The sequence below is a fragment of the Prunus persica genome, chromosome G1, assembly GCF_000346465.2.
Source record: "Prunus persica cultivar Lovell chromosome G1, Prunus_persica_NCBIv2, whole genome shotgun sequence".
NCBI classification, from domain to species: domain Eukaryota; kingdom Viridiplantae; phylum Streptophyta; class Magnoliopsida; order Rosales; family Rosaceae; genus Prunus; species Prunus persica.
In genome coordinates, this window is record NC_034009.1 from 24,306,372 (window position 1) to 24,327,080 (window position 20,709).

The 20,709-nt window shown below is 37.0% G+C and overlaps 1 pseudogene; it reads left to right on the top strand.

Moving 5' to 3' along the window:
- LOC18793595 lies at nucleotides 4,905-20,483 on the top strand (annotated as a pseudogene).

The window sequence follows — 20,709 nt, forward strand, 5'->3', positions numbered from 1 at the left end:
TGTTAGTCCCTCTCGGGCACTCATTCAAGTCATGGTATTTGTTACAAGAAGCAAACACCAAACATTTCCTCTCGGTCTCCGCTTGGATCATCAATTAAATATTAGCTAGATATTTAAATCATTAAGAACAGTAACAAATACTCAACATGAGATAATAATCAGAAATTAATATAACGATAGAAATTAAGTATTCAAGGTTAGGCTACATCGTAGCCCTAGTAAGGGAAATTAGTTCATGACAGAAGAAAATATAAACAAGAGAATTATTGTCATAAAACCAATTTGGCCGATGGACTTGATCTTCAGAATCTTCACAGGAACACCTTCAAAAGCTCCTTAAATAATGCAGCAGCAAATTCTTGGCTTCCTCTGATATTTCTCTGATTGAATGAAAGTTGGTGGAAAAATATGGTAGAGAAGACGATGGTGGAAAAAGATGCCCTGGCTATTAGGTTAAAGCTTTGTATTTATAGGCCAAGGGACTCCTCCAAAAATAAGGAAGATAATATTTATTTAGGAAGGAAAGGAAAAATAGGAATATTAGAAAAACTAAGACCTATTCTCAAAAGGAAGTAACATGCGGCTTAGTCAAAGAGGGAATTTGCTTTGGGGTTTTAAAGGGAAAATAGGAAGGTATTCTCAAGGGTCCAGCCGATACCCATAATTTGCTCCAAAGCCTTGCTAGGTATGATTTCCTACAAAATCTTCACCGAACGCATTAAACTAACCAATTTCACATGAAAACAATGCAAATAAAGATAGATTATATATGCAAAATATGAATCTATCACCAACCAATACAACTAATAAAATAAAATCTTATCTGAAAATATTATCCGATATGAATAGTATTGACACGTAGGAACCCAAAAATCTTATCTTAAAATATTATTCAAATTAATTGTTTTAGTAAAAAAAGTTGTGAAAAAAACAAAAAAATGAATAGTATTTGCCATGGCGAAGGGCAACTGCTGGAAACACACTTTGCTATGCTCGGGGGGAGGGGGGCAGGACGCGCTAGGGCAGCCACTATTCACATAAATAGTAGTTGCCCTAGGACTCCCCTTGCCATAGCAAGAGACAAACTACTGGAAATGCTCTCAGAGGGGGCAAATAAATGGCTGAGACTTGGGCTGCATTTGGCCAAACTTTACAGGTTGTTGGTAGGCTCTATACTTTAGGAAAATTTCTGGATTTGTCGGTGCCTACTAAACTGTGCCCCAAAACCATTCTTTATTATAAAATAGTTGACCTTTATTCAGACGCCCATACTCTAACGCTAGAGAGTCGGTGCTTGTTTGAATATGAATAGCCACTTGGCGGCTGTGGAGCTCTTTTACAATTTTCGTCTTATCTCCCTTCTAATTAAACATTAAATTACTTGATACTTTCGACCAAAAAAGGGAAAAAGAAATTACTTTATGCATTTTTCCTTGTCTTTTTCATTTGTGTAATTCACGGGCATGAACTATACCAATAAACTAGTAGATATACCTTCATTTTCTTGATGTCACGGCAGCATGTTAAATAATAGCATAAATAGTTGACTTTTCCTTTCTGTCTCTTAAAAAAAATATATATATATATATATAAATTTCAGTTGAGAGATTTTTTGAATATGATTATTTGAGGGACATTTTTATAGGGCCAATTCCATATTGTATTTCACTAATTCAAACAATCTATTTTGTAGATACTCATTCAAAGATCATTTATACAAAAAATCACTGGAATCCAATATCATTTGAGCACTCAATTGAATTATTGAAATTTTATTACTTTCTTGAAATACCATGTTCATTGATTTTATAGGACACAATTGGATATCGAAACGGTTTCTGATTTGTCTAATTTTTTGCAAGGATGATATATGAATGTAGACTTAAAAAATAGATGGTTTGGATCGTTGAAAAAATATTTGTAGGGATCCCTAAAGAGTGTTCCTCAAATAAAATTATTTAAAGAATCCCTTGATAGATGAGGACTACATATATAATGCATAACATGTAATAGAAAATTAGATATGAATCCAAAATCAGTACAGTTTTATTATTAGGAATAATTCAGACACTTTTTGTAATAACCCAAACCTAAATTAATATTTAATTAGTAATTTATTAAGAGGAAAAGACAATTTTACCCTTGGAATAATTTATAAAAGAAAGGTTGACTTTTTGACCGAGAAGGAATTTGACAATTCCACGCACACCGTTGTGTAGAGCACGATGAAATAAGTCCGTAGACACGAAGTGGGCTCGAATCGGAACTTTAACGAAGAAAATACGGTTAAAATACTATGAGGGGCGCTCTCTCTCTCTCTCTCTCTCTCTCTCTCTCTCTCTCTCTCTCTCTCTCTCTCTCTCTCTCTCCGAGCACTCTCTCCCTCTCTGCGACAAAACACCCTCCCCCCCGGATCGGATTTTTGTGGCGCCGTCGCCATCACCGACCACCACTCACGCTGGAATTGTACCCATTCAAACCGCTGCCACCTCCTCTTCCTTTTCAGACCAACCTCAGTCGCTGGAACCGCCGGTGCTGGCCGGAAATTGCAGAAATTAGAGCGGTTTTGATAGAAACTTCACGGCCGTCGATCTCCGTCGTCCAGCCACCAAATCGAACGATCCAGGTATGGATTTTGAACCTCTCGAGCTGTTCTAGCTGCCTCTTGGGTAGGATTCAATCGGTTCTTAGCATAGGTAATTGATTTTCGAATTGGAAATTCGGCCGGTTTTGGAATCTCGATTCCGGCCATTTTCGGTCAGGTTTTGGGGTAGGTCCAAGAACAAATATGGCTCCAAATATGGTGTTATACCTGGGGTAGGAGTTTAGAGCCATGGTTTTAAGATTTTTCGGCGATACGTAATCGTGTTGGGCACCCAGCGCTGCCGGCGCGTGTGGCGGCGCGTGTGGCGGCGCATGGACGAGGGTAGTGAAGTGGCACTGTGTCTTGCTGAGATCCTTAGGTTATCACGAGCGCGTAGGAATTCGCGGATCACAATTTGGATACCGTTTGAGCCTTAAACAGATGATTGCATATTGTGCGATTTCGGGTTCAATATGGTTGAGCCGTTGGATCGTAATCTTTTTCAGATATGTTACTCTAGACAATTTCAGAATCGTGTAGGATTCGATGGATCGTGAATTGGAGTCCCGGATACTCCGAAATCGCGAACCCTAGGGCTAGGGTTTAGAAATCGTGCGATTGTACAATCATGATCAATCCCACCGTCCGATCGAGACCAAACCCTCGGGACATGTGTCCTTAGTATATTGGAACTTCTAAAGGCTTTCGGATCATAATTGCGAGGTCATGGACCCGCGAGACCCCGGTTGACTTTTTGGGACTTTAGCGCTTTTTGAGTCCTAGGATACTGCTAAACTATTCCAAGTGGAAGGAAAGCTTTTATGGCCATAAGAACAACTTTAATCTGACGCACGTACTTCTAGGAGCCGGGGGTCAGGGTTTTTAAATTAATACTATATTGAGTATTGTATTAATAGAATATTATGGTCATTGAATCAGGCACCGAGCACCAGTTGACTCGCAGGAGGGACCTTCAAGAGGTCCAGCGAGCACGGACTACCAGTGAGTGGACTCTTTGTTTTTATAAATGAATTTAAGCAGTTCAGTTTCAGTTACAGTTATTGATCTTGAATAAGTTTTATTCAAAGATTAGCGTTTTATAAGTTGTTATATGCTTTTAAATATTTTGTTTTGTATGCTGCCGAGTAAAATCTCCTTTAAAGGATATAGGAAAAGAAATTCTAGTTAATTCTCAGATTTTCAGATAAATGGCAGCAGAATTTTAGAGGTTACAAAAATTCAGTTATTCAATAAATTTTCTTCAAAAACTTTATATTTTCCTAAAGCACCTTAGGTACCCAGATATACAGATGTTGCCTTCGGTAAATAAGTTGCCTTCAGATTGATTGTTGCCTTCGGATTGTATTGGTGGCCTTCGGTTTAGTCAGCATGCTTGACAGTTGCCCCACGAGTTCTTTGGTACTAGAACTTGTGTGGAGCGAGTAATGCGGATCAGGTGGACTACAGTACCCTGAATCCTGTGAGTTGTGGCTCGGACTGACCTTGTGTCACTGAGACCTGCGAGTACGTGTCACCTATGGTGATGCAAGGAATTGACGGATATAAGGAATTGACGGAAATAAAGGGTACACCTAGGTGGTAGTTTTAAACTGTTTTCAATGCCTTAAGAAATTAATGTTGACCATGAGTATGCTTGGCTTATATACATGTATAATTATATGAGTGTATTGATTTCAGAAATAAAGAGAATAATTCAGTTTGTATAACTATTTTTACAGTGGGGTTAGTATGTTCATATGCTATTTTCTAAACTTTGTTTTTGGGTCCACTCACTCTTTTTAATTTTTTGCGCTCCCAGGTAGTAGGCGTGCACAGGGATCCACCACCGGGCCGTTTTCCACCTTCCGCGCTTTCCTTTCTGATGTAGGACTTTTGTTTTATAAAATGATTGACTCCTTTGTAAATTCTTAGTAAATTCTTAGTAGTCGCTCTGATGTTTTGCTCTAGACTTAGAATTGAACTGTTGGAATGTATATATACGTATGCTGGTAGTTAGTTGTATATATATATACTTGTTTGACAGGTGTAAATGTTTTGGTATTTACCCAGTTACAAGGGAGACTCTGCCGATTTTTCGGTAGAAGTCAACCTTGTTATTTTATCTTGCTTTGTATAGAAGGGCGATTAGGTCATTCGTGCCCGACATCTGCCAGGTGTCGGACACGCACAGGGTCCGGCTTGGATTCCAAAGCGGAATTTGGGTCGGGTCTTGTCACTTTTATTGGAAGATAACATTTCCTCTCAACAAGTGTCCCAAAAGAGAGAGAGAGAGAGAGAGAGAGAGAGAGAGAGAGAGAGAGAAAGAGAGATGGATTTCTTGAGTTTCATACTATTGTGTCTTATAGTTGCATGGATCTCAATCCATGCCCTCTATTATTCCTTTGCAAGAAGATCATCACATCCCACAAGGCTTCCACCTGGACCAAACCCATTTCCCTTCATTGGCAATCTTCTAGAGCTTAGAAACAAACCCCATCTCTCTCTAACCAAGCTTTCACAATGCTATGGCCCTATTATGACTTTACAACTCGGCGAAATAACAACAGTTGTAGTTTCTTCATCCGCCTTGGCAAAACAAGTCCTCCGCACCCACGACCAATTTTTCTACAATCAAACTATCCTGGATGTAGTCCAAGCCTGCAAACATGCTAAGTACGGCATGGCCTGGCTGACGGTTTCCCCCACTTAGAGAAACCTCCACAAAATATACAACTCCCAGCTTTTCGCGGCCAAAGTTCTCGACGCCAACTAGGCCAACCGTCACCTAAAAGTGCAGGAGCTCATAGCTGATGTTAAGGAAATCATTGTGAAAGGTAAGGCGGTTGAAGTTGGAAGGGCTGCTTTCAAAACTACGCTCAATTTGATGTCGCTCAATTTGAGAGGGCTAGAGAGTTCAAGGAGTTGGTGTGGAGTATTATGGAGGAGGTTGGGAACCAAACTTGGCTGACTATTTTCCTGTGCTTAAGAAGATTGATCCCATGGGGATAGGGCGAAGTTTGGGCAAGCACTTCCAGAAGATGATTGACCTTTTTGACGACATGATTGTTGGGGCGTGTAAGAATGTGAAGGTAAAGAGTCCCAAATTGGAAAGTTGAGAAACCTAGCAAGGGCTTATAAGGAGTTAGGCTACTCCCCCCATAGCCAATTAGTTTTGGGGTGGAACCTCAACTTCTTTCATGGTATCAGAGCAGGTTAGCCCACATGTGAAAGCCCAACGGCCACATGTGCTCCACGTCACCCAATATGTGTTGTCCACGTGTTAGGCTTGAAATTAGCCACACGTGTGGGAGCGTATGAGAATGTGAAGGTAAAGAGTCCCACATTGGAAAGTTAAGAAACCTAGCAAGGGCTTATAAGGAGTTGGGTTACTTCCACCATTGCCAATTGGTTTTGGGATGGAACCTCAACTTCCTTCATGGTTTCAGAGTGGGTTGCCCACATGTGAAAGCCTAACGGCCACACGTGCTCCACGTCACCCAAAATGTGTTGTCCACTTGTTAGGCTTGAAAATTCGCCACACGTGCGGGGGCATGTGAGAATGTGAAGGTAAAGAGTCCCACATTAGAAAGTTGAGAAACCTAGCAAGGGCTTATAAGGAGTTGGGATACTCCCACCATAGTGTAGGACTCTTTACCTTCATATTCTCACAGTCCAAAGGTTGGAATCAAGAAAGTCACGTGATTATGTCACAGGGAATGATATGTTGGATACTCTTATAAACATGAGCGAAGAGAAAAATGAGGATATGGACATGGCTAAAACTCAACATTTGTTTCTGGTTAGTTGCTACTCTAGCTCTACTAATTGTTCTTGATGACCTTGTATGAATTCATAATTAAATTGCTTAGATTTTATATTTATAACTTATTATTGTTGTTTATGTTTTTGTTTCTGTTAGTACTATAAACAATCACTACTACAAAAAGTGAAAAAGACGACCAGAAAAAAACAAAGATTTAACGGAAAACCGTCGTCGTGTTTGAAAAGACGACGGTTTTATAAAACCGCCATGTATGATTAATTTAAACACCTAAAAAATGGAGATTCAAATGAGTGTTTTTAAAAAACGACGTACCTAATTAAAAAAGCGTTGTCTTATTGAAAAAGGAATTCCTCAGAGTAAACTTTGAGCCCACAAACAACGGCAGAAGGAATGAATCCACCGACGTAGAAAGTAAATATGACGGTGTACAGAAACAACCACCGTTTTTACTCCGTAATAAATACGACCAAGTTTTTGTATCCGGCGCCGTATAATTTCAAAAAATCCACGGCGGTATATTACAAAATACCGCCGTATTAAATAAATGTACAACGACGGTAAACATAAATTTATTGAATTATTTTTTGCAGCGTACTACGACGGTATCTATAACCCTAACCACGTTGGTTTGTTCAATTAAAGCAGTATAATAAAATTTACCACGTCGTGAAGTTAAAATGACCGTCATATTTATTAAATTTATACGTCAACCCTTATATATAAACCGTCGTCTTAATATTATTATTTTTTTACTAATTATTTCTTGAATTTTGGTATCCTACAACGATAGATCAACTTAATGACAAGAATTGAGAATAACCACGATGGTTTATATAGAAAACCGCCCACAGAATTAGATTTTTCTGAGATCCCAAGAGATACGTCATGAAGTTAAAAATTACCGTCGTATTTATTCACTTTATACGTCTCACCTTATATCTAAACCGTTGGCTTAATAGTAATATTTTTTTTTTACTTTTTATTTCTTGGATTTTGGTATCCTACATTGGTAAATCAACTTAATAATAAGAATTGAGAATAACCACGCCGGTTTATATAGAAAATCACCTACAGAATCAGATTTTTCTGAGATCCCAAGAGTTATGAAATCTTACTAGATGGAACTTTGTTCCTCATCATAATCGGACTACCAATGTGAGAGAAAGGCAATATTTTAGAAGTTGATGATGTGTGTATCTTTGTGTCTTCGAGATACACAAAGGCACACACACATCAACATCCAAAAATTTGCCTCTAAAATTTGACGACGGCAGCCACAGATTTGCATTCAGAGAAACAATTTTTTGGAAGTTGATGATGTGTGTGTACTTGTGTCTTTCAGATACACAAACGCACATACACATCAACATCCAAACAATTGCCTCTAAAATTTGACGACGGCAGAAACAGATTTGCATTCAGAAAGACAATTTTTTGGAAGTTGATGATGTGTGTGTGTTTGTGTTTTTCAGATACACAAATGCACACACACATCAACATCCAAACAATTGCCTCCTAAGAGGTGAGACAGAGCCAAGGGCAAGAAGAAGTTGGAACCCTAATTGAAAACTGAAACTGAAAGAACTCGTGAAAAAAAACTCAATTTATAAAAAAAAAATTTCAAATCCACGTCGGTTATATTACACCTAACGCCGTTTCACAAAAGGTATCTACGTCGGTTCATACCAACCCTTTGGACGTATAAAATAATAACCACGTCGGTTATGTTAGTTTCACGACGTAGTAAAGACATATTAGGGCGGTTTTTTTTATGGAAACCACGACGCAAATAATAAGTCGGGAAAGTGTGTGTCGTTTAATATGCTGTACCAGGGCGTAAACTACATATTTACCACTATGTAAAACAATTTACTAGGCAGTTGTAATTAATAGCGTCGTGTTATGAAATGGTTCGTTAATATTTTAAACTTTTCGCCTTTCCTGACCTACACTTATACTGTTTCCAAACCCGAGAAAAAATTTCACGCTGTCCTCATTTTTACTTCCCAAAGTGCTGTGTCTGAATCTCATCGGCTTCCTCTCCTCTTCGTCTTCATCCCTGAAAAACAATTTTTGTTCCTGTTTTGCAACTCCAAGCAAAAACTTTCATTGCAAGCAAAAGGTAAGCATTTCTCATCTTTGTTCCTGTTTATGCGAAAATCATTTTACTTTTTGGATAAAATCTACTGACAAAGAACAAAGTGTCATTGACCGCGATGATAAAATCTACTCTGTTTTTTTGTGTTTGAAGTAGTAAACCAAAAAGTCTTGGAACAGTTTATGAATTTCATATTAATAAGACGACGGTATTTTATTACTAACGTCTTTGTAATTGAAAACCACGACATTTGTTGAAAAATATATTTACTTTTTTCCTGTTGAAACACTGCTCTAGACGACGGTATTTTATATTTTACGTCGTTTATAATGTAAAACCACCACGTTTTCTTGCCACCATCGTGAAAATTTAAAATTTATGTCATTTACTTTCAAGCCACGTCGTAGTTAACTACCGTCGTTATATAAATCTTATTGTGTCGGTTGTTATTATATTCCATCGTATGAAATTTTATACTACGTCTTTTTTTTAAATAAGCATCATTTTTTTATTGACTTTTATTTTATTTTTCTCTGCTTGCAGGTTTGATTTCTCTGTAACCATGGTTTCTCAAGCGCCAAGTAAGGATTCTAGCTTGAACAAAAATGAATGTAAGGAGCTTAAAGTTTCAAAACCTCAAACCAAGCCCTTGAAGAAGATGAAATTTGTTTTATCTGCTGAGACAGAACCAGGCAGCACGACAACATTTTCTGAGGAGCCAAAGTCTAGTCGTGGTATAAACACAATGCCCCGTGTTGTGAAGAGAAAATTGCAGAAAATCAAGCCAGTTATTGAGTACAACAAAAGGGGGAAACCATATGGCCCTGCACATACTGAGATGCAGTCCTACATTGGTGTGCTGGCACGGTCCAGAGTCCCAATTGTGGACAAGAAATGGACTGAAATCCCCAAGGATATAAAAGAGAAGATTTGAGAAGCTGTTGACATGGCTTATGTGGTAGGGCAAGGGGGTAAAAAAATGGTGTTATCATCTGCTGGCAAGAAATGGAAGGATTTCAAGTCTACATTAATGAGGTATCATATCCTTCCATTCATCAATGAGAAGGAGAAGTTAAGACAACCCCCTGAATTATATAAATTCATAGAGAAAGCAGACTGGGATGCCTTTGTAGTCCGAACAATTTGAGTCTGTACATGCTGAACAAGCACAGAGGAGAGAGAAATGCGAGTACAATCATCGATTGTCTTGAAAAGGATATGTTGGTTTGGAGGATGATTTGGAAGAAAGCATGCTAGGGGTAGAAATTGATCGATCTACCTTGTGGAAGAAAGCTAGAGAAGACAAACACGGTAACATCCCCGATCCAAAGGTTGCGGAGAAAACAAAATTAATTGTAAGCCTAAATTCACTTCACTCTGTTTTAAATTTGTATTAAACTGCATTGGAATTTTAATTAGACTTGCATATGAAACTAACTTTCTGTTTTTATTGACTCTTTAATGTGTCTTTGTGTTAATTAGGATGAATTGCAAAAACAAGTCAGTGAGGCACTCTTACTGTCTCTGAAAGTAATGATGTGTTGATTATGACCTTGGGTCCCGAGCATCCAGGGAGAGTTAGAGGTGTTGGGGCTGGGATTTTCACTAGGCAATACTTCAATTTACCTAGACAACAGAGGGTAAAGTTTGCCAATCAATTAAAGGAAAGTGTAAGAGATTTCCTTAAAGAAGAGACCTTGAAGATGGAGGCTGGAACCAAGCAATTGGTAGAAGTTGAGAGGGAGAATTTGCTGAATCAGCTGTGCCAACTAATTTCAAATTTTGATCCAAGCGTACTGAAACTGACAACTTTCCAAGGTCTTGAGCAAAGTCCCAAAAATCCAAAGTCGAATAAAGTAAGCTGCTCTGGGGCACTGGATGTCAGAGCCCTCAGTTTTGAGGATGATAATGCCAAAGATGGAGAAAAGCAAGAAGAAATGGTAACTTCTATGAACTATGCATACTGCTTTTGAAAACCAATTATACGTTGTTATCTTAATTACAGACGTTAGAAACAACCCACAACGACGTCTTTTATTTACCGTCGTCTCAATATAAATTAGATGGCGTTTTCTTGTATTAACCGTCGTGTGTAGTCTTACCACGACGGTACATTTGTGCAATATTTCATTTTGTACAAGTTGTCTTATCTTTCTTTATTTCTTAAAACAGAAATCCAAAGATGCAAAACATCAAGCTGACATGGTAAATTCTCTGAAATTTGAAACTCTCTTTCTCTCTCTCTTTATCTGCAGTTGATGTTATTTGCATTTCTGCTAACGCATGCTTTTAAGTTTGTATTTGCATTTGTTAATTTTGGAGGGCTCTGTTTTATACCGACGTAATAAAGTCATAAGACGACGGTTTTTAGTAACCATTGTTTTAACTTCATATTACGTCTGTTTGTTAAATAAACCGTCGTTGGAATTCTAGTACCACGACGGTGTTGTGGATTCAAATAGTGTCATTTTTTTTTTCAATCTTTCTTCACTCACTCTGTTCCACTCTCTCTCTCTCTCTCTCTCTCTCTCTCTCTCTCTCTCTGCATTTCATGTTATTTGTATTTATGCTAAAGCATGCTTTTAAATTGATATTGGCAATTGTTAATTTTCTAGGGCTATGTTTTCTACTGACGTAATTGATACATACGACAACGGTTTTCACTTGCTGTCATGGTTATTTAATTTACACGTCGTTTTTTTTATCTTCCCCGTCGTTTTATCTCAATTACCATGACGTTTAAGTTTGTGTAGTTTACTCTGATTTTTTCACTGCTGTATTATATATCTTTCCTTATTTCTTCAAGCAGAAAGACAAGTGCTTGGACGTTTCTGAGAATGAACAACAAGTACCAGATTACTCAAACCTAGTCTTGCCATCTTCTTTACAAGCCCTTTGTCGTTATATGGAGACGACATTAAAGGTTCATGAGAAGGCTAAGATATTTACAGTTGAGAAGGAGGTGTTTGGTTTTGAGTGTCAAACTTCATCTTGATTGAAGATATTATACAGTTTGCAGCGATGGATGAAATTGGCTCTACCGTGGTTGTTGTATACATGAGGTTTGTCCTTATCAACTCATTGTCATTTCACACTCTCCTTTCTTTGAAAAAATTAAAAAACTCATGACATCATTTTATATACGTAGGTGCTTATTTGATATATTGAAAACAGCAAATATGGTGAACATGGTTGGCTTTATTGACCCGGGTCAAGTTAGTGTAACTCTGGATCATTAACTCAAAGATCACGTTTGTTAGCCAATCGACTTCAAAAGACAGATGGGGAACATATTTTCTTTATGCCTTACAATCCAGGGTACGTTAGTCAACATGATTTTCTTTGTATGATGCAGTGTATATAAAACTGTTTAACCTCTATGTTTATTTTGTGTAGCCGTCATTGGGTCTTGCTTATTGTGAGACCAAAGAGGGAGACTGTGTATTTTCTAGATCCACTACCCGGAAATCGAGTGGTTGATGATGAGTGCAAAAACATAGTGAACACGTAAGTTGATCTACTCAAGTGTAATGTGTGTTTGTAGCCTAAATTATTTTTTTTAAATAACACTTTGTTGTCATGAAACAGTGCTATCAAGATGTATAATTCACACATAGGCAGACAAAGCTGTAAAGCACCTATTTGGAAAACTCTACAAGGCACACCAAAGCAACCCAGCAGTGTAGAGTGTGGCTATTATGTCATGCGCTTTATGAGAGACATCATCATAGATCCTTCTTTGGAGTTTGAGAAGAACGTAAATGGAAAACTTTATGATTTTAATTTATGTGGTTTTTGTAAGTGGACGACGGAAAATAGAATTACTATTGTTTGAATCGATATACCACGACGGTAGTTCTATGTACTCTGCCACAGATCCTACAAAACCATTCATGAAGGCTAAATAATGATGTTTTATTGATTGCAGTTTAAAAAGGGCAAAGATCAAGCACCATACCCCCAAGAAGCCATTGAAGAAGTGAGGAAAGAATGGGCATATTTTGTTTGCCTTCATATGGAGTAGAGGATTTTTACAAACAATTATGAAAAATGTACATATTTTTTTTTAGAATAGACAATTTTTTGTACAGGGTTTAGGGTATAATGTATATGTCTTTTTTGGCTGTCAATAAAAATTGGTATTCAGTTTTTAAAACTAAAGTAACTCCTTAAACCGTAGTCTGAAGACCCTTCCAACGACATAATAGTTTCAACAACAGTCGTCTTATGAAACTTGAAAATAAACAAACGACCGTAAATTCATTAAATGACATGTAAACTCCTGTAACACGACGGTATATTTTAAAAGACAATAAACGACGTTGCTAACACAAAAAAGAGCCATGAAGCAAATACCACGTCGATAACTTGATAACATACGCCATCTTATGCAATTTCAATGACCTTCCTTTTTTAAAACCGTCGTCTTGTCAACTTATGAATTTTCAAATGAATATTGAAATACTTACAACGACGTTATTTTATTTACGCGACGTATATAGTCCTGATGTCTTATATAATATTTAGTGGCAGTTTTGACTTATTTTCTGACTTTTGAACTTCACTACAACATCGGTTTATTTATAAGAACAAACTGTGTAACGTCTATTATCTTTACCCCTTCGGTTAATACCATAGACGACGTAAGAGTAACAAGACAACGTCCAGATCCTGTGACGTCGTAAATCTTTACAAAGTCGGTATCTGTATAAATAACGAAGTTTAACATTCATACAACGTCGGTATCTAGATTTAAAACTGACGTGGTTTGTTGTGTTTATAACAATTTTTTATTGACCTTAATTCATAATATTCATAATAAATTTGTAAAATTTCCAAAAAATGCACCACAACTCCTATGCAGTCATTAAGATATTTGCTTTGTCCTAAAGCTTTCAAAAATGTAATTTGAGTTATAAAAATGAAAAATGTCCACATAAACAAATAAATCACAACATCCCTTATAGTTTCTTCAAACAATCATATGGCTTGTGTCATTCATTGGTGGGATATATATGTATTTTTAAATACCGGTTTTAGCAACCTAATTTAGACGGCATTGTCGTAAGGAGTCCATAACAATTTTCGGTTTATTTTTCTCAAACATTTGTATTTTTTTTACAATTTTTTTTAAAATATATTATTATTTAAGGTTTAGGCTTTAGGGTTAGGGTTTAGGGTTAGGGTTTAGGGTTTAGGAGTTTAGGTATTTAGGGTTTAGGGGTTTAGGTATTTAGGGTTTAGTATATAACCACCCTAAACCCTAAACCCTAAACCTTTTTTACCATTTTGTTTTACAAATTTATAATTTAATGTTTAGGGTTTAGGGTTTAGTATATGACGCCAGGGTTGTATTTTTTTTTTCCTGTCCCTTGCTCACACGCGTTCGAATCCCAGCAAAACCAAATCCCAGGAATATTATTTAGTTCCTTCGACGTCGGTTTTATGTTTTACCGCCGTTTTAGTGCTTTACGACGTCGTATTTCATTTATTAACCGACGTGTTTTTAACGACGGTTTTGTATGATTTCCGTCGATGTTTGAAGAAGTGCGCTTTCTAAATATTTGGCCGCGACCTAAAATTTTCAAATTTCGCTCTAAGTCTACGATTTCTCTGTCTCACTTCAACTCTAACAATTCGCTCTCTCACTTCAACTCTAATCCAAGGGGGCCATAATCTGTCAAATCCAAGGAGGCCATAATCTGTGAGCTCTGCCTGCCTGGTAGTACAAACCCTAATATCATGCTTCTTAATTCATTGGTAGATATTCAGTTCTGGGTTCTGAAGTACAAACATATAGGGTTTAGGGAATGGCTTTAGATATATGTTTAGGGTTTAGAAGATTATTCTAAAATCATAGACTGCATTGTTGGGTTATATATATATATATATGTTTTGCGATCTTTTAATGTTTTCGTAGGTATGTTCTTCATCAATCTCTATAAATAGGGAATGGATTTAATATTTGCATGCTTTTCATAAAAATTTAATGTTATGGGTTATTAACATATGTTGGGTTCTTGGAAATGGTCTGAATAAAAAAAGATTTAGCCTCCTTTTCTTTAAGAGTTTGAAAACGGTTTTTCGTAAAAACCGTCGTCTTTATTTGACTTACAAGGCAGTGTTTATTTAAATACCGTCGTATGTAATTGTATTCCTGTTTTCAGAATAACTATTTACTAGCTTAAAACATCGGTTTTTTTCAAAAACCGACGTCTGTATAAGTATAAAACGTTGGATGTTTTAAAAAACCTTTGTCTTTATGTTAAATTACTTTCTATCAAAGTAATTATAATCTGCTATAGTGATGGTCATTGCTTGTTTTTTCACCTTATTATAAATAATAGGATATTTTTTCAGAGATGGATAAGTCATGGATGCACGCGGATAGAAGATCGAAGGCATATGAGTTAGAGGTGAAAGCATTTTTGAAATTTTCAATAGAAAATCTTCTAACCACAACACATATTCACTGTCCATGTGTTAAATGTGGGAATGTTCGATTGTTTGGGGTTGGAATTATAAGGGACCACTTATACTTTAATGGAGTTGACCAAAGTTATAAGAATTGGACATTTCACGGAGAACCTTGGCAAGCAACTACTAATGCTAGTAGAATTGTGGAAGAAGATGATGAACATAGTAGGTTCAGTTTTGTGTCTGAAGAAATAGAGATGGATGATAATGATTTAGGTGATTTTGGATCCGATCCTTATGAGTTAGCCAATGTGATTGGCAATGGAGATCAACCCTTGTACCTTGGTTGTAGTAAGTACACCAAGTTGTCGGCATTAGTGAAGTTATATAATTCGAAGGCAAAGCATGGGATAAGTGATGTCTATTTTACAGAATTGTTGGTACTTCAAGGAGAATTGCTTCCAGAAGGAAATACAATACCTTCCTTTATGTATGAGGCAAAAAAGACTTTGTGTGCATTGGGGTTGACTTATGAGAAAATCTACGCATGCCCCAATGATTGCATCTTGTATAGGAATGAGTATGAACATTCAACTCATTGTCCTACTTGTGGAATCTGAAGATGGAAGGAAGACAAAGATTCAATCTTGAAAGAGGGTGTCCCAGCAAAGGTAGTGTGGTATTTTCCACCAATTTCAAGATTTAAAAGGATGTTTCAATCACGCAAGACAGCTAAGAGTTTGACTTGGCATGCTAATAGAAAAGCAATTGAATGTCAGATGTTTCATCCGGCTGATTCTCCCTCTTGGAAACTCGTTGATGATAAATGGCCTGAGTTTGGTAATGAGCCGAGAAACTTGAGACTGGCTCTCTCATATGATGGATTCAATCCCTACAATTCTCTAAGTACCATATACAGTTGTTGGCCAGTTATCTTAGTTACATATAATCTCCCACCATGGCTATGCATGAAACGAAAGTTCATGATGTTGACCTTATTGATTTTCGGTCTGAAACAACCCGGAAATGATATAGACATCTACTTAGAGCCTTTGATTGATGATTTAAAATTTTTGTGGGATGAGATTAAAGGAGTGTATGATGCTCATATAGGAGAATACTTTACACTCAGAGCTGCATTACTGTGGACAATTAATGATTTTCTTGCTTATGGAAACTTATCCGGTTGTATTGTAAAAGGATATAAAGCTTGTCCAATATGCGGTGATGATACACCTAGTCACAGGTTGAAAAATGGCCACAAAATATGTTACATCGGGCATAGAAAATGGTTACCAATATATCGTCCATATCGGAGGCAACATTCAGCTTTTAATGGGAAACCTGAATATGACACCCCTCCAAAGCCATTAACTGGAGAAGAAGTGTTACAAATGGTTGAAGGTATTAATTATAAATGGGGCTAAAAAAAAGGGGGAGGTGGAAGTGAAAATGATGGTGACAGAGTTTGTTGGAAGAAGAAGTCAAAATTCTTTGATTTCGAGTATTGGAAATACCTTCCTGTGAGGCATGCCCTTGATGTTATGCACATCGAGAAAAATGTTTATGATAGTATCATTGGTACGTTGTTGGAGAACCCTAGAAAAAATAAAGATGGGATTGCTGCTCATTGGATTTATTGAACATTGGGGTCAAGATTGATTTGCAACCCGAGTATGGAGAAAGACATACTCGCTTGCCTCCAGGGCCTTGGAATTTGTCAAGAGCAGAGAAGAGAGCGGTTTGCAATTCTTTCTATGGTATGAAGGTCCCTGAAGGTTACTCTTTAAATATTAAAAATCTTGTATCTTTACAAGATTCAAGACTTATTGGGCTTAAATCACATGATTGTCATACCTTGATGCAACAGTTGCTCCCTGTGGCAATTCGTTCTGTTCTGGAGAAGCCTGTAAGGTATGCAATAACTCGATTGTGCTTCTTCTTCAATGCTATATGTGCAAAGACGGTAGATGTTTCCAAGCTAGATAAGTTGGAAGAAGATGTAGTAGTAACTTTGTGTTTGCTTGAGAAGTACTTTCCCTCTTCATTCTTCGATATCATGGTTCATCTCAGAGAAGTTTGTCTATGTGGGCCAGTTTATTTTAGATGGATGTATTCGTTCGAAAGATATATGAAAGTGCTAAAGGGGTATGTTCAGAACCGTAATCATCTTGAAGGTTGCATTGCTGAGCGATATATAGCTGAATAAGCTGTAGAGTTTTGCACCGAGCATTTATCTGATGTTAGTACAGTTGGAGTGCCATCAAGCCAGAAGATGGGACTTTCAAAGCCCTTATCAGGTTGCACAGTGAGTTTAGTTGATCGGGACTTGTTGAATCAGGCACATCTATATGTCTTGGAGAATACGGAGGAAGTTCTACCTTATATCGAGTATGAGTTTTATTCTTAAGTAGTCATTTTAAATTATATTCCTTATGTTTATCTGATATGTTTGGGACTGTAATGTTTGAATTTTTCGTGTTATGTAGAGAACATATGATCCACATCAAGACTACTTATCCAAAATTTAGAAAGAGAACAAAGTGGCTACAAGATAAGCACAATACCACTTTCCTTCAACGGCTACGCTTTAAGGTATATGTAATTGAATAACATATTGCACTTTTAATTTTCTTCTTTTTATGTTAGATTGAATTAAGATATGATTCATTTGCAGGTTCAATGTCAACTTAATAGGGAAGATAATAATGGAGTATCAGAAAATTTGAGGTGGCTAGCGGCTGGTCCAAGCATGGCAGTGCCATCATATAGGAGCTATCTTATCAAAGGTATTAAATTTAACACCAAGGCACAAGATGATGTGCGTGCAGTTCAAAATAGTGGAGTTTATTTACTTGCACATACTATGCAAGTTGCTAGTGTCAAGGATAAGAACCCAATTGTCTCAAATATGGGTTTTTATGGTGTCATTCAAGATATTTGGGACCTTGATTACCAAAAGTTTACAATCACAGTGTTTAGGTGTGATTGGATAGATAGCACTTCTGGCCTTATAGTCGACGAACTTGGATTTACCCTTGTAGATATGATTAAAATTGGACATAGGAATGACTAATTTGTTACGGCTTCTCATTTCAAACAAGTATTTTTTGTTGACGACCCAATGCATCATGGTTGGTCAGTAGTGTTATCAATGCCTAATAGAGAATATAATGATGTTATTGGTGATGATGTCTTAGGTGATGTGAGAATTGAGTGTGAGCCATTTACTAGAGGGATGCCAAATGTTGACACATTTGATGAACTAGCCGGTGAGTCTGGGAGTCAAAATATTCGAGATGGGTGTGAAGATATATGGATTGAATGATGCTTGTAATTTATGACATTACTTACGCCCTAAATGGCTGTGTATGACATTAATTTTGTAAAAAATTGTATTGCATTTTTTTCACTTTCATTATACAGGGTTTGGGCTCAAAGTTTTCAGTACAAAAAAATCTGGTTCAAGTACCAAAATACAACGGTACTGTTAACATTATTGCAAAAACAGACCTTAAAACCTATAAAAAAAAAAACAAAGATAAATATGCTAAAGACGTCGGTTTAAAAAAATGGACATTACATCGTATGTCTCCAATGAGACGGCCTCGATGTACTTTCCACCATCTAAAACATAATTCAAAAGACTGCACATAATAATAAAACAAGGACGGTAATGAAAAGCCGTTGTTACAGGATATCACGACGGGAAGGCAAAAAGAGACGGCATTTAAAAGAAGATAAAACGAGCTCGTAACAAATATACCGTCGTCATACTTCACAAACACGACGATACACTATTATTACGAAACGTCTTTACAATATACCACGTCAATTTATGTCTTTAGGATATGGTGAGAAAATGAATTACGTCGCCTTTAGAAATAAAAATGATGTAGAAAAAGGTAACCACGTCGCCTTTTATATTCAACCGACATTGTAAGTACTTTTCACCATCATTATTTAAAATAAAGGAGACGTAAAAACCTCATTCTTCCCATATTTACTGGCGTCATTAATTGTTTTCATGTCTCCCTGGTGACAATATGTCGTGCAATATTACACACAAACGTCGTCTGTAAAAACAAAGGTGATGTAGTAGAGTGTAACCACGTCGTTTTTGATAGGTTATGCGACGTTTGTATCAAGACAAACAACACGGTGTTTATAATAACTGACGTTGTAAATCATATTTCACCATCAGAGTTTAAAGTAAAAGAGACGTACGAACCTGTTTATTCCCATATTTACTGACGTCATTAACAGTTTTCACGTCTACTTTTTGACCATGTGTCATGAAATGTACTAAAACAACGTTTCCTGTGGAAACAAAGGTGTCATGGTATGTTTTCCTAACGTCGTCTCTGATATACTAATAGACGTGTGTATGTCTTTTAATACGTCAACTTCTAAGTTAAGACTGACGGTGTACAATATTTTCAACGTCATATTTGGAAACAAAAGTGATGTAATATATCATCATGTGTTGTGGAATGTCTTCATCAACGGCATGCCGTTGATTGTTTATGACGGGGTGGTTTTTTTTGAGGCGGTATTTTACTAAACAACGTCATGTTTTTTAATTTAGACGACGGTTGTTTCCCAAATTGAGTCGTTTACAAGTTCATTATCAGTTATTTTGGTGGTCATTTTCTTTACTTTTACGTCGGCTTTTATTAATTCTGACGTTGTTTCTTGGTGAACAACGTCTCCGTTTTACCGTCGTGGTTTTGTTTTTAAAAAGATGTCGGTCGATTTCACGACGGTTAGAAAACTTCCTAGACGACGGTGAATTCCCGTCGTCTATTGCCCTTTTTGTAGTAGTGAATGTCAACACTGATCAATGTCTTGTGTTCGAATCCCCCTACATCGCTTGTATAAAAAACAAAAATTTAAAAAAAAAAACTAAAAAATATATATATAATTTTATTTGCTCATTATATGTCTATGTGCCCATATTAATTTAATGACTAATTAACTTTTTGGTGAATTAGGATTTATTTAGTGCGGCCACAGATACAACTTCAGCCACATTAGAATGGGCAATGGCTGAGCTATTACGCAACCTTGAAAAGCTGTCAAAAGCTCAAGAGGAGCTGAAGCAAGTCATTGGCAAAGGAAAATCAGTGCAGGAATCAGACATCACTCGGCTCCCTTACTTACAAGCCATAATCAAAGAGACCTTCTGGCTGCACCCAGTTGCCCCACTTCTTCTCCCTCGCAGAGCCCAAGCAGACAGAAATCTGCGGTTACATTGTACCAAAGGGTGCACAAGTGTTGGCCAACGCATGGGCTATTGGCAGAGACCCCAACATTTGGGACAGCCCTACCTCATTTATCCCTGAAAGGTTTTTGTTTTTGGATATCGACGTTACCGGCCATAACTTTGAACTTATTCCGTTTGGTGGTGGGAGGAGAATATGTCCTGGATTGCCTTTTGCGATGAGAATGTTGAATTTGATGTTGGGTGCACTTATTAACTCGTTTGATAATTGGAAGCTTGAAGATGGAGTTGTGCCGAAAAAATGAACATGGAAGAGAAGTTTGGCATCACTTTACAGATGGCTCACCCTCTAATAGCTGTGCCCATCAAGTATTAGGAGAACCAAACCTAGCTAGCTATGGTTTCTAAAATAAATGGATTTATGCTTTTATTAGGGAGTTACAATAGTATTTCAGTTACAATAATTAATCTTATTAATGACAAGAAATGGTCAATTGTCAGTTATATTGTTATTAGGTCATAACTCCATATTTATGTTTATGATAATAGCTTGCTCTAATTGTAGATTTTTCCCTACAAACTTGTGTGTGTGTGTGTGTGTA